This window comes from Jaculus jaculus, chromosome 19 (genome assembly GCF_020740685.1).
Source record: "Jaculus jaculus isolate mJacJac1 chromosome 19, mJacJac1.mat.Y.cur, whole genome shotgun sequence".
In the NCBI taxonomy this organism is placed as follows: domain Eukaryota; kingdom Metazoa; phylum Chordata; class Mammalia; order Rodentia; family Dipodidae; genus Jaculus; species Jaculus jaculus.
Window position 1 is genome coordinate 33,977,995 of NC_059120.1, and position 15,949 is coordinate 33,993,943.

Sequence of the window (15,949 nt, forward strand, 5' to 3'; positions counted from 1 at the left end):
AGAACTCAGGAACTTAGTGCATGCAGAATCTCTTCTGACTTCACTGTGCACTCTATGAAGGTAAAGCTTGCAGTTATCTCGTCTGACTACCTTATATGCTTATAGAAGCTAAAGTGTACAGTATCTTTTCTGACTCATTGTACACCTCAGGAACGTAAACTCTGTAGTTATCTCCTGTGGCAGCACTGTATACTCCAGGAAGTTAAGGTGGGCAGCATCTCTTATGAGTCCACTGTATCTTTCTGAAAGGTAAAGCAGGCAGTGTCTTTCTGCCAACACTGTATACTGCAGGAAGATAAAGCATGCAGTATCTTCCAACTACAGTGTATACTTCCAGAAGGTATGTCATGCAGCATCTTTTTGAGCACCCTGTATACTTCAGGAAGGTAAACCATACAGTATCTCTATTGAATAGAGTGTATACTTTGGGAAGTTAAGTGTGCAGTATCTCTTCTGACTGTGCTTTATACTTCAGGAAGATGAAGATTTCAGTGGCTCTTCTGACAACACTCTATACTTCCAAAAGGTAGTAAGGACAGTATCTATTATGACTACACTGTATAATTCCATAAGTGAAAGCGAGCACTATTTTTTCAGATAACACTGTATGCTCTAGGAAGGTAAAGCATGCAATATTGCTTCTGACCACACTGCATTTCAGGCAAATAAAGTGGGTAGTATGTCTTCTGACTACCTGGTATATGGTATACTTCAGGTAGTCAATGTATGAAGGATTACTTCTGACTACACTGTATACTTCCAGAAGGTAAAATGGGCAATATCTCTTCTGACTATACTGGATACTTCCAGGTGGTAAAATGTGTAGAATATCTTCTGACCACATTGTAAAATTCAGGAAGGTAAAGCATGCAGTATCTGTTCTGACTCCACTGTACACTTAGTGGGAGCTAAAGTGTGCAGTACTTCTTGTAAGTACATTGTGCATGTCAGAATGGTAAAGTCTGCAGCTATCACTTCTGACAGCACTGTATACTACCAGAAGGTGAAGTGAGCAATATCTCCTATTACTGTATACTCCAGGAAGTTAAAGCCTGTTCTATCACTTCTGACCACACAAAGGCAAAGCATGCTATCTCTTCTGCTTACATTGTATACATTAGGAAGGCAATCTGTGCTGTATCTCTTCTGTCTACACTGTATACATAAAAGCATGCAGAATCTGTTCTAACCACACTTAGGAAGGTAAACTGTGCACTATCTCTTCTAATTACCCTATCCACTTCAGGAAGGTTAAGTGTGCCATATCTCTTCTGAGAATACTGTGTAATTTGGGAAAGCAAAGTGTCTTGTATCTCTTCTGAGCATACTGTATATTCCTGGAAGGTAAAGTATGAAGGTATCTCTTCTGACCACACTGTACTCTTCAGGAGGTAAATAGTTCAGTTTTTCTTCCTGCTACACTGTACATATCACAAAAATAAAGTATATTGTATCTTTTCTGACTATTCTGTTTACTTCTGGTAGATAAAGTGTGCACTTAATCTCTTCTGACTGCACCATAAACTTTGGGAAGGTAAACCGTGAAGTTATCTCTGCTCATGACACAGTATACCTCAGGAAAGTAAGGGGTGTAGTATCTCTTCTGAACACACTATACACATGTTGAAGGTAAAGTGTGCATGTATCACTTCTGACTATACTTTATACTCCCAGAAGGTAAAATGTGCAGTATCTCTTCTTAACACACTGTATACTTCACAAGGTCAAAGTACCAGTATCTCTTCTGACTACATCATATAATTTAGGAAGGCAAAGCCTGCCATATCTCTTCTGACAGCACTTTATACTTGCAGAAGGTAAAGCAGCAGTATCACTTCTGATGACACTGTATACTTCAGGAAGGTAAAGAATTCAGAATAACTGCTGACCCTGCTTTATACTTCAGAAAGTTAAAATGTGCCATATCGCTTCTGACTGCACTGTATAGTTCCTGATAGTAAAGTGTACACTCTCTCTCTCTGACAACATTGTAAGCCTCAGGAAGGTAAAGCATGTAGTCTGTTCTGACCACACTGTATACTTCAGGAAGGCAAAGTGGGTAGTATATCTTCCAACTACACTGTGTACTCTCAGAAGGCAAAACGTGCAGTGTCTCTTCTGAGCACACTGTACTTCAGGAAGGCAAAGCATGCAGTATCCCTTCTGACTACATTGTACACTCCAGGAAGATTAAGCATGCACTATTTCTCTGACCATACTGTATGCTTCCAACAGATAAAATGGGCAGGATCTATTCTTACCACACTGTAGACTTCAGGAAGGCAATGCAGGCAGTATATCTTGACTATATCATGCTCTGCCTATATGCAACATCTCACCAGTGGGTCCTGGAACTATGGGCACTTCAAGACCTATTTCATACTTTTTTCATGCACCTGAAACCAATAGCAGGTGTGTAAGACATAACCATATTTTTAGCTCAGGGAAGAAATAAATCCATGATTTTGAAAAGGAGGTTCCTTTCTTCCAAAAAAGTTTGCATTTCTATCATTCAGTCTTAGGCAACTTTTCCACTCTTTCAATGAAAAGTAGTGGGGCCATTTTCATCCCAAATGCTAATGTATTTGACAATGGCAGCCTCAGCTACCACCAGTCTTGCTTGACTTTTTTCAACTTAAAATCTTAAGTTTCTCAGTTCCATATCTTTAGCCAAACACATCAATCCTTCACAAATGTAACCCTGATGAAACACACTGGGCATGGACAACAGAATCCCAACCCAACAAAGTTTTAAGCAGTCTTTCCTTCCTATTAAAAAGTTCATGATCAAAGCCTTCAAATACAATTCTCTCTACACTTAGCATTTTCAAACTCACACAAGAATACTTCATAAACCTTGGCTTACTACTCTGGAAGGCAACTTCAGTTGCAAATACCAAGAACATAGCCATTCCTCCAAGATAAAATGTCCAAAAGACCAAAAACTACATGATCAGATTCATCTCAGCAACTCTACTCCTTAGTACCAATTCTGTCATAGCTTCATGTGACTGGGATGAACTTACAAACCAGACACACTTTATGGAAGGAATGGCAGTTATTTGAAGCTTCCAGATCCAGGGAAAGTTCCATAATGGCAGAAGAAGCTGGTCCTCTTTTTACAGGTCCACACAGCAACCAACAACAACATAAGCAAGCACACTCCAGGAACCCCTAACAGAGCTCAAGCACTCTACGTGTATTTAGACTGAAATTTCATATTCACCCCCACACCTTAGGGCTGGATGGATCTATCCAGGGACACATCTTCCAACCAGGAAGTGTTATGGGGTCCGGTGTTGCAAAAGTAAGACTATTGATGCATGTAATGTGAGGCAAAATTTTATTGGGTGAAAAAGAAAAAAGAAGGTCTGTTATACCAGGTCTGCCCCCAAAGGGAATCTCAGGGGAGGCAGCCATGAACTGTTCAGAGTGTCAGCTTTTATTGGAAATAGCCACATAAGTTGAGGGGGTGGGAACAGAACAGGAGTTAAACCCTAAATCACAATTTACATGTGGCAGTTAATAGCCATAAAAGTTTTTGGTTTTTTTTTTAAAGGAACTTGTAAACAGATCTGTTGGTCAGTTACAGGTAGCACCATCTTAGGGGTGCAGGGTAGGCCTGTGACAAGGAGTCCTTATCATAAGGAGTTTGCTCAACAATGCAGGCCCCAGGAAATTCTTTGACTTCTGAGGGATAACATCTAGGGTTTGCTCAGTGTCAGATATGGGAGAATATTGTGTCCATAATACCAGAAGTTTAACAGAACTAATTCTATTTTTTTAATAGCTATTTAGAGTATTAATAAAGCCAGGTCCTCTGGTAAGGCCTAAGAGCAGTAGTATCAGGGGCCAGCAATAGAACAGGTAAGGGAAGTTTGTCATGGAGACCAGCTAAACATAGACTGAAACCAATTATTATTTTATCTAAAGCCATACATAGGCCCCCTTGTTTTATAAAACGTAAGACTAATCTTTTATTTTGTCCCCTTCACTTTCACAATAATTGGAGTGGGAGAAGCCAAGTAACTAAAAGTTTAGAGAATCAGGTGGTGGGGTCCTTAGGCTGGTAGCAGTCAAGCAGCTCCTTGTTTGAGTTTTAACATTTGGTTCATTAACAAAAAACAACATTCTTGTCCAAAGCCCACATATATCCCCCCAAGTTCAGCAGTAATAAGGTCTAAGGCTAGCAGTTTTGAAATACCACACCCACGAGAGTTCAATCATCTCTAGAGAGATTCAAAGCTGTTGGTCACCCGAGATACCCGAGTCACACTGAGGCCCACCAGCAGAGGGCTGAAAATCTCAGTTGGTTCAGATGGAATTTGTAAGCCACTTTTTTTCTTGTGAAGATACACCTGTGAAACAATTAAGACTGGGAGATAAACTGGGTGTGGTGATGCATACTTTTAATCCCAGCACTTGGGAGGCAGAGCGAGGAGGATTGCTATGAGTTCAAGGCCACCCTGAGACTACATAGTGAATTTCAGGTCAGCCTGGGCCAGAGAGAGACCCTACCTCAAAAAACCAAAAAGGAAAAAAAAAAAAAAAAAAGACTGGGGAACAAACAGTGGGAGAGGAAATATTTATGCATGGGGTGGTTACTCCCTTTGCACCAAAGGAGAGCAGGTGTCTTGACACAAGTGGTCCTGGTTATAGAAATATTGAGCAGGTATTCAGTTCTGGTTGGCTTAGAGCTGGACAGGCAGAGAGGCATCTATAGTTGGTTTTCTTTATTATGGAATTAGAACTGTGGTGGAAAATGTCTTAAGGTCTTGTTTTTTTCCTTTCTTGGAAAGCCCTTGTTGTTATTACTTAATAGGCCATTCGTATATTAAAGGTACTTTTTATCTTTGGTTATACATTTATCTCTGTTTAAGACCAAACAGATAGCCAAAATTTAATCAAGGATTAATTTTGGAGGTCACTAATGGCTCTCCAAAGAGACTTTACAAACCCAGGAGTATCCCTTAGCTTACTGGTGTTTTCTGTCTGTCAGGATGAGTGGGGGCCATGCTGGCCAAGTAGTTTTCCCTTCTTTGGGAACTCAGGAGGACTCTCCTGTTTCAGACTGTATACCATTTTTTGTTTGGGTCTGTTTATCCTCTCTGTTCAGGAAGACAGGTGACCTACCAGGGGGGCTAGTGTAGAAGTGTCCCATCATCTTCAGTGGCCTCATGACCTGGGAGCACAAGCAAAAATATTGGTCCTTTTTGCTCTGATGATTCCAATTGGCTTTGGCTTCTACATAGGTGATTAACACACTTAGAAAGGAAGTTACACCATCCTGGGTGTATGTACATATAGAGCACATTTGATTACTTAACTAGATTTAGTTAAAGCATGGCAAAAGAGCTTCTAAAATCATTTTGTCCAATCTTTTAAAATTTTGTTGTCCTGTGGCAGCATAAGCCATATCTGAGGCATAGAAAGTAAGCACATCTTACACTTTAACTATCTAATAACTATAAATATAGACAAAACCTATTACCAGTCTTGAAAAAAATACAATTTAATTTACAAACAAACTAATTAATTTAACCTAGAATGTGTCAGAAAAGGGCAAGACTGTATAAAGTCTTAGCACCTGTGTTTGAAAACATATTTGATTAGTTCATGATGGGCCTTGAGAGGCCCAGACACAAGGCCTAGTGGAACTTCCTGAGCCTAGCTAAAGTTTGGCGACCTTTCTCTGGCCACCTAGGACTCAGCAGGGCACCAAATTGCCTCTGGCCTGCTACTTCTGCAAAAATGTTAGAATTTCCTTACACGCTTAGAACCAATCATTTCAAAAGTTGCGATATGCTATTAGCCCTTACACCTCATCCTTTCCTGAGATCCCCACCTTCGTTCTCAATGCTATGTAAGCACCTGTCTGTCACAATAAAGTGAGATCCTGCTTCAACAAGTCTCCCGACTCAGTGTGATTTTTCCCTGGTGACTAGGAGAGGGTCTGAGTCGTCGACACTCACCATCCTGCTCAGCCCAGGAAGAGACCGGCGGGACCGGCTCTCCTACAGCCCTACCTGCCGGTGAGCCCAGCAAGTTCAGATACCTGTGTGGGTACCAATTACCAAGAGAACACTGGAAACAGAACCAGAGTTTGAAATAATTTTTCTCAATTGAGGACCATTGTTTGAGCATGAGGCCGTACCATAAAGTAGGGAATATGTCTTAAGAGTTAATTTTGTTATATAAGCACTGGACTTAAGATGCCAGAAATGAGACAGTTACTTTACATAGAGTAGAGCAGAATCTGGCTTTAGCTGAGCCAAAACATTCAGTTAAATTCTAACATAACCCTTAATAAATCTGTTTTGAAAGAAAAAACACCATTTGACAACCAATGATTTTAGCTTAATCTTGGTATCCTTTGATTTTATGTACCATTACATTTCTATTAACATAAAACAATTTTATGTTTTACCTATGACATAAGTTTGATAAAGGTTAAGCAAGCTATCCCAACATATTTTAGCCTGAGAATTAGCTTTCTGTTCCTTTTACAAGGAAATTAAGTTTAGGCAAAATTTGTGATTTTTTTAAATATCTCTCACATTGTTTCTACATACACACATCTTTATCCACATTACTTTAACATTCTGATCTAAGTTCCACTCACATAGCATTTTTCTAAAAAAATTTTTGTTTATTTTTATTCATTTATTTGAGAGCAACAGACAAAGAGGCAGAGAGAGACAGAGAGAATAGGTATGCCAGGGCCTCTAGCCACTGCAAATGAACTCCAGACTTGTGTGCCCCCTTGTGCATCTGGCTAACGTGGATCCTGGAAAATCAAGCCTCAAACTGAGATCCTTAGGCTTCACAGGCAAGCACTTAACCACTAAGCCATCTTTCCAGCCCCCAAAAAGCATTTTAACAAGGATTATATGTCCAACATTGAAAAATACCTTCCCAATTCCTTTAGTTATCTCAACCCATAATTAACCATCTTTCTTATAAGGCTATTAAGAAAAACTACACCACATTGATTAATTTTATTACCCACTAGTAAAGAAGCAAGTAGTCTGGCTTCAAAGAGTTAACCATCTTATTATTGGATATTTGTAAAGAAAAAGACTTCCTTAGTATTTAAATCATCAAAAAATCTCTACCTGGCAACCAGCCTTGTTTTATAATACCAGTATATATGTTTTAAGGTTTTATATAACCCAATGATTTGAGATAGTTTCTATTAATAAACTCCATAAAATACATTTTCTATGAATACAAAGCAAAACACAACAACCATTTTGGGGATGATCTTTATCAAGACCTTTAACACATTTGGAAATGCTTTTATTAGGAGTAAACAAAGCAAAGTTTTGTTTCTATTTTGAAGCAGGCTGGTCTAGAACTCAAGCCAGTTGCCTCCTCCTTTTAAGTATAAGTAACAGGACAGTATAATCTTTTACAATACCTGGCAAAGAGAGCTTTGGTTTTTTTTTTTTTAATAGTCCTCTATGTAAGTTGAAGTTGACCTAGAACATAAACTCAGTAATTATATTTATCTTATTATGTGACAAAGTATGGCATTGTTTAAAGGCTTTATTTAAATCTGACATTTCAAGACAAGAACCAAAAAAAAATAAAAGACTTGAAATAAATTAAATGTCAGTAAAAACTTTAGGAGGTATCTGTTGAACTATTTGGATTAAGAAAAAAACCAAAAGGGGTCTATAAACAATGTCTTATTTGTTTAAAATCCAAACAAAAGCAGAAATATCAAGCACAATTTAAATTAAAGTTATGTACTTATTTTTATCAAACAATTTAAAAGTCATGTGGCTTAAGATGTGGAGTCAGGCTATCACATTGGAACCTCCTGTCTCAGCTTCCCAAGTAGCTAAGATAATAGGCCTAAATCATTTTATTGTTAATCTTTTTTTTTAAGATCGTTAAAATGTTTTCTAACCAGTTTTGTTGTTTTGTTTGTTTGTTTGTTTTTTACAGTACTAGAAAATGTATTTTCCTAAGATATTCATTATGGACCAGTAATGCATTTAAATACAATGCTTTAAAACATTATGCACAAAGAGTTTACAGATCACATTTAATAATAAAACATCTAGTTGCTTAATACATGTTTTTGAGATTACAATTTAATTTTCAAAACCAAACAAGTAAGTATTAAATATATCACTTTATAGCAAAGGACATTTAAGTGGATTGTACAAGCAGCAGGCAGACTTGTGTTATAAGAGGAGAAAGAAGACAATTATAATTAAGCCCAGAACTTAAAGACAGTATTCAGACAGTTCTGCTTAACTGAGGCCTAATTTTATAAAGAGCTGGGTCACTAAGTACTAGATTTTTATAAAAACAGAATTACCTGTATCAGCTGGTACCCCCTGCTTTGATAATTTGTGGTCGATATCTAGTAATTTCCCAAACCATTAATGTAGCTTTCAGATGCTGTGTGTGTTATATTTTCTTATAAATAAAGGCCCTGTAACACTCAAACATGTCAAGGTAAAACTTGGTCCTAGAGCTTTATCCATGAATGTAGCGAGTATTTAGTGAGAACCTGCCTTCCCCTTGCCTCCAGAGGGCCCCGGCTCTGAGTCATGAGCCTTTAATTCATGCTTCAAGACAGCAGAGATCAAGGTTTTCTCTGTACAGACAAATCTTTCTTCGGACCTTCACCAAGGGTATTTCTGAAGTGTTTACATTCATATAACATAGCCTCCTCTCTGTCATCTGGTACTTAAGTCTATGTCATGTATTTTGTCTTCCCTTTCGGTTTTCTACAACCTATTCTTTTAGGTTTGTCCAGCCTGTGGCCTTTTCCTGCAGCTCAGTGCTGTTCCTTGTCACTGCTGTCCTTTGCTTTCTTGTCCCAGTCGGGCCATCGGGGCTTTCCCACCTTCCCTCCCCAGGCTTCTTATCCACAAGATGACTAGTAGTGACACTGCCTTAAAGGCCAGGTCTTCAGCGAGTTCTGCTCTTCAGCACGTCCAGTCAGTGCTGCTTTGCTCAAAGCCACGCGTACACTTCAGGTCTCCTCTGCAACAACATTCTTTCTGAACGCTGTTCAAAAATATCCTCAAAAACTGGTTTCTTGAGGATTTCTGTCATGTAAATTGGTATTAAAAGAATACATAACTCAACAAAAGATGTTTCTACTTTTCTCAATTCAATTATAAACACTGAATTTTGCAAGATCACAGTTAAAATATTTATAGATACAATGGATAGATCTAAAAATTCACCTTTTGGCTTCATGATGAGAAATTAAAATTTATAGGATATATTAAGGTTGAAACTTAAAAAACTAAGATTTTTCACTGAAATGTCTATTAACGTCATCAGACTATAGAGTAATCAAACTACGAGTTTGCAAGTAAGATAATATCAAGTGAATTGTCATCCATGACCCATAATCCTTTTATATTTTAACTCAAATACAAGTATGACAGTGAACTTTAACTTTCAAAATGTTCTGGCTAAGAATTATTAGCCAAGTCAGATAATCAATTTACCTCAAGTGAACTCTCAATTGTTATGAGGTAGCAACCATCAACTGTACCACCTTCTCTGGAGGTCGTGCCCTCCACTCATAAGGCTTCCCATTTCATATGAAAAGTATGAACAACGAGGGACAGAAGAGCCACCGTTCATTGTTTCTTTGATTCTTGTTATTTTCATAGTATCTTAAAGACCTGATTTCAATTTTACAGCAACAACAAACATCAACATTTATTCTGGTCTGTAACTGTCCTCCAAGTTGCATGTATTAATGACTTCCAACACAGTCTCTAGGAATAATTCGTAGTTCTGAACCGTGCTTTAGAAAAACATTTCCAGCAGTCTGAGCAGGATTTATTCCTATTCCATCATTGGTAATAATTGCACTTGTTACTGCAGGAACTTTAAATTCTTCTGCTGAAAACTTTAAGACTGCTGTAAAAGGTGTACTTTCAGGAACACAGTACTTTGTAGGGCAGCCGCGGGTCCGACATGAGCGTGATCTTAAAGGACACCTTCGACATGGTGGAGCCGCACCGACGCCCCGCAGCCCGGTCTGGAGCCGGCCCCAGTTTTAATATTTTATTTTTATTTTTTTGAGAGGGAGCGATATACATAAATAGGAAGGTAGAGAGAGAGAGAGAGAAGGGGCATGGCAGGGCCTCCAACCACTGCAAATGAACGCCAGATGTGTGCGCCCCCTTGTGCATCTGGCTTACATAGGTCCTGGGTTGTCAAACCTAGGTCCTTTGGCTTTACAGCAAGCACCTTAACTGCTAAGCCATCTCTCCAGCCCCCCTTTAATCAGTTTTAAAGGAGATTTTTCAACAGAATAATTTTGACCTATATCTTCAAAGATGAGGACAAGACTAACACAACACTAAACACAAACATGCTAGCAGTAACAGCTCTCCTGACATTGCCACGTGGCTGCCAAACCAAAACTGAGCCAGAAGCAGATGTGCCATTAAACCAAAACTGAACCAGAAACAGATCTCTGAAATCTCTGAACAGAGCCAGAGAGTCAAGGGTGGCTCGATCCTTCATCCATGATAATTATTGCTGTGTCCAGCTTCCTTCTTGGACCCAGAAAAAGCATACTAAACCAGAGAAAAAGGAAAACAAAAAGAATGGAAAAAGTACCTCCAGAGGTTTCTTTACCCAGTAAAGGAGAGGCTCCCCAGTCCTAAGCAAAGTTTCCCATCAATGGCTTGCTACCAACTTCAAAACCAGGAACATGCAGATGGATGGAGATATGGTTCTCCCTCCCAGACTAGGGGGTCTTTCCCCCGTACATTCACCCCAGAGTCAGGGAGGGAGCTCTTGAAATGATCCTGGATGAGGCCTCAAGAAGTTATGGGGTCTGGTGTCACACAAGTAAGATCATCAAATCATGGAATGTTAAGCAAATTTTTATTGGGTAAAACAGAAAAAGAAGTTCTTGTATACCATGTCTTTCCCCAGAGGGAGTGGGGGGGGGGGGTCAACCGTGAACTATTCAGAATGTCAGGTTTTATTGGAAATAACCACATGATGTTAGAAGAGAAAAACAGGATGGAAGTTAATCCCTAAATCACAATTTATGTGTGACAGTTACAGCCATAAAAGCTAAACAAAAAAAGAACTGTAGGGGTCATCTCGGCCCCCCCGGGAAGATGGTACTGGGGGGATACCCGGTGAGTTACCTGCTGCTTTGTGGCGGGCAGCCCTGCTGCTGGGGAACCTGCTGCTGCTGCACTGTGTCTCCCGGAGCCATTCGTACAACGCCACCGCCGAGCTGGAGCTCACCTCCGCAGGCATCTCTCACCCTGACAGCGCGTCAGGTACCTGGAGCTGGGAATATGGCGACCCCCACTCTCCGGTCATCCTCCGCTCCTACCTGCCTGATGAGTTCATAGACTGTGAGGAGCCTGTGGATCACATGGGAAATGCGACTGCATTCCAAGAACTTGGTTATGGTTGCCTTAAGTTTGGGGGTCAAGCCTACCGTGATGTGGAGCACACTGCAGTCCAGTGCCGAGCCCTAGAAGGAATAGAATGTGCGGGTCCTAGGACCTTCCTACAAGAGAACAAACCTTGTATAAAGTACACGGGACACTACTTCATAACCACATTGCTCTACTCTTTCTTCCTGGGCTGCTTTGGGGTCGATCGTTTCTGCTTGGGACATACTGGCACAGCCCTTGGGAAGCTGCTGACACTTGGAGGACTTGGAATTTGGTGGTTTGTTGACCTCATTTTGCTCATCACGGGAGGGCTGATGCCGAGTGACGGCAGCAACTGGTTCACAGTCTACTAAACAGTGCGACCTTTGTGCACCAGGGGCGAGTGAGTACTGGGCTGCTCAGCTAGTCACTGAGGGCAGAATGCTTGGAACATCACTGTTGTATCTGGAAGGAAAGGGTTTCTTTAAAAAAAAAATTCTTTGGACTTTGGATTTTCAACCCAAATCTTGCTTTGCAGACTAAACAAGCAAATAGTATCATGGGAGTCCAACTTTTTCCTGTGTGCATACTAGAAAAGATGGTGTCTAATGCCCTGCAGATCATTTTCCTGGCTCTTTTTCTGTACATTGCTGTATTTTAGTCTTGTGGACCAGGGGACCCAACAGTATGAACAAGTGAATGTGCTTATCCTTAAGCCTTTCGTGACCTAGAATCTCAATGCAGAGACGACCAGAAGCTGAGCCAATGAAAACTTTCAGTAGATGTCCATGTGAATGTAGATTTTAATGCACATCAAAATTCTGACTTTCTTTAGAAATTTAAATTTAAGTTGCAGGGCTGGAGGGATGGCTTAGCAGTTGAAGTGTTTGCCGGCAAAGCCAAAGGACCCATATTCAATTCCCCAGGACCCACATTAGCCAGATGCACAAGGGGGCGCACATGTTCTGGAGTTAGTTTTGCAGTGGCTGGAGGCCCTGATGTGCCCATTTTCTCTCTGTCTCTCTCTCTCTCCTTCTTTCTTGGTCAAATAAATAAATATATTAAATTTAAATTAGAGAATAAATGTTGCCAGCCTAGAATGTTGGGTATTTTCAGTATAGAGAGTGAAACTTAAAATTATATTTGTATTTGCTGGAAGCTGTGTTTTTTAAGTGAACCACTGTTATGGTTTGAATATGAAATGTCTGCTGCAGCCTCAGGCTTGTTCAGCTGCTGATGGGCTTTTGGGAAGTGATTGGATCCTGAGAGCTCTGACAATGGATATATGGATATGATCAATAGATTAAACCCTTAATGGCTTTATTTAAAAAAAGAAGAAGAACAGGCCTGTGACCAGGAGTTCCACTTATCTTAAGGAGTTTGCTCAAGAATGCAGGCCCCAGGAAGTGCTGTTCATCCCAGCAGAGCCTCCTGTTTATCTGCCATCCATAGACCCTCCTGACTTCTATATTTTTCTAGGCTAGGCATAAAGCAATGTAGAGAAATATAACATTTTGCTCTCTTTATGTTAGCTGGAAAACCAAGAAACTTTAATAAAACTCCTGAATCTATTAGAGGATTGACCACACTGTACACTTCAGGAAAATAAATTGGGCAATATCACTTTCTACTATACTGTACATTAAGGAAGGTAAAGCATGCATCATCTCTTCTGACTAAACTGTACACTTCTGAAAGTGTGCAATATGTCTAAAGTCTAAAATTACTAAACTGTACACATCCAAAAGGGTTTAGTTTTTCTCTTCTGATCCCACTGTATACTTCAGGAAGGTAAAGTGTGCAGCATGTATTATGAGCATAATGTATAGTTCAGTAAGGTAAAGTCTATAGTATTTACTATAACTGCTATATATACCCCCAGAAGATAAAGCATGCAGTATCTCTTCTGACCACATTGTATGCTTACAGAAGGAAATTTATGTAGGACCTTTTCCTATTACATTGTGTAATTCAGGAAAGTAAAGCATGAGGTATCTCTTCAGACTACACCATATACTACAAGAAGGTAAAGCCTGCAGTTATCTCTTCTGGCCACACCACACAGTTCAGAAAGGTAAAGCATTTAGTAACTCTTCTGACAGCACTGTATGCTCCCAGAAGGTAAGGTGGGAAGTATCTTTCTGACAACACTGGATATTCCCAGTACCCACATAAAGCATGTAGTATCACTTCTGACCACACTGTACACTTCACAAAGGTATAGAGTCTCTTTGACTACACAGTATACTTCAGGAACGTAAAGTGTGCCATATTTCTTCTGACTACACCGTACACTTTGGGAGGGTAAGCTGTGCACTTATCTCTTCTTAGTACACTATACACTCCTGAAGGTAAATCAGGCAGTATTGCTTCTGACTACACTGTACACTTCAGGAAGGTACAGTATGCAGTATCTGTTCTGACTGCACTGTATACTTCAGGAAGGTAAAGTGTGCCTTATCTCTTCTGACTACACTGCATAGTGCAGGAAGGCAAAGCATGCAGTATCCCTGCTGATCACACTGTAAACTTCTGGAAGGTAAATTGTTCTGTATCTCTTCTACTACACTGTACACTTGAGGAAAGTAAAGCATGCAGTATCTCTTCTGACTATTCTGTATGCTTCTTAAAGATAAAGTGTGCAGTTACCACTTCTAACCACACTGTACACATCAGTAAGGTAAATTGTACAGTATCTTTTCCTACTACACTGTACACCTTACGAAGGTAAAGTGTATCCCTTCTAACTACACTGTATACTTTGGGAAGCTAAAGCATTCAGTATCTCTTATGACTGCATGGGATATGTCCAGAAGGTAGAACATTCAGTATCCCTTCTGACTACATTGTACACTTCCAGAAGGCAAAGTGTGCAGTATCTCTTCTGATCATACACTTCTGAAAGGTAAAGCGTGCATTGTCTCTCTGATCACACTGTACCCATCAGTAAAGTAAGTTGTGCAGCATATTTTCCTAGTACACTGTACACCTCAGGAAGGTAAGGCATGCAGTATCTCTTCTGACTGCACTGTATACTTCTGGGAAGTAAAGTGTGCTATATTTCTTTTTTTTATAATTTTTTGTTTATTTATTTATTTGAGAGCAACAGACAGAGAGAGAGCGAGAATGGGCGCATCAGGGCCTCCAGCCACTGCAAACGAACTCCAGATGCATGCGCCCCCTTGTGCATCTGGCTAACGTGGGTCCTGAAGAATCAAGCCTCAAACCAGGGTCCTTAGCCTTCACAGACAAGCACTTAACCGTTAAACCATCTCTCCAGCCCTGTATTTCTTCTAACCACTGTACACTTCAGGAAGGTTAAGCATGTAATTATCTCTTTTGTCTACACTATATAATTCAAAAAGGCAAAGTGCATTATCTCTTCTGATTACATTGTATATTTCATGAAGGTAAAGCATGCAGTGTGCCACACTCTATACTTCCAGAAAGTAAAGCATGCAGTATCTTTTCTGTCTGCACTGTACTTTTCAGGAAGTAAAGCTTGCAGAATCTCTTCTGACTACATAGTATACTTCAGAAAGGTAAAGCATGGAGACTTTCTTCTGACTACACTCTACACTTTAAGAAGGCAAGTGTGCAGTATTGTTTGAACACAAACCTTATTCTGAGCACAGCACTGGCTCTCAGCAAAAAGTTTTCACTTACAGCCTGGGCTGAGCATTACTTCAGATTCTCATATTAATTGCATGCCCTGCTCTTGATAGTTTCTTTTTAAAATTTTTTTGTTCATTTTTATTTATTTATTTGAGTGTGACAGAGAGAGAAAAAGACACACAGAGAGAGAATGGACACGCCAGGGTTTCCAGCCACTGCTAACAAACTCCAGACGCGGGCGCCCCCTTGTGCATCTGGCTAATGTGGGTCCTGGGGAATCGAGCCTCAAACCGGGGTCCTTAGGCTTCACAGGAAAACACTTAACCACTAAACCATCTCTCCAGCCCGATAGTTTCTTTTGATAAGAGGTTATAAATTGCTACTTCTTAATGACACTACTTTTTGAAAGTGCCTGCTTACTTAAAATGTCATGCCCATTTTTATGTTTCATCTTTATATCCTATATTTTTAATGTAAATTATTAATTCACCATGAAATGTGAATCATGTATTACAGCTATAGGGTGAAACTGTAGAAATAAATGAAAGCAAGTACCTTACTCTTGTCACAATATTTAAATACAATAAGAGTAATTTGGTATTAAATGGGTTATTTAAAGAAGATAGAAAGGATGGATAAATTTTCACAAAAATAAATTATTTGGTGAAAGCATGTTTGCCCCTAGCTTGTAAAAAATTTAAATTGGAGTTGGAGAGATTGCTCAGTCATTAAGGTGCTTGCCTGCAAAGCCAAAGAACCCAGGTTTAATTCCCAAGCACCCACATAAAGCCAGATGCACAAGATGCCACATGCTTCTAGAGCTCATTTGAAGTGGCAGGGGATGGGGGTGCTCCAGGTGTGCGCATTCATACAGATTCTCTCTCTCAGATAAATAAATACATAAAATAATTTAAAAAATTTTAAACTGTAAAGTATTATCT

The 15,949-nt window shown here is 39.7% G+C and overlaps 2 pseudogenes; one reads left to right on the forward strand and one right to left on the reverse strand.

Annotated features, from left to right (window-relative positions):
• Positions 1–9,604: 9,604 nt before the first annotated feature.
• Positions 9,605–9,992, reverse strand: LOC101594794 (annotated as a pseudogene).
• A 1,131-nt stretch (positions 9,993–11,123) lies between these two features.
• LOC101595086 lies at positions 11,124–11,767 on the forward strand (annotated as a pseudogene).
• Positions 11,768–15,949: the final 4,182 nt, after the last annotated feature.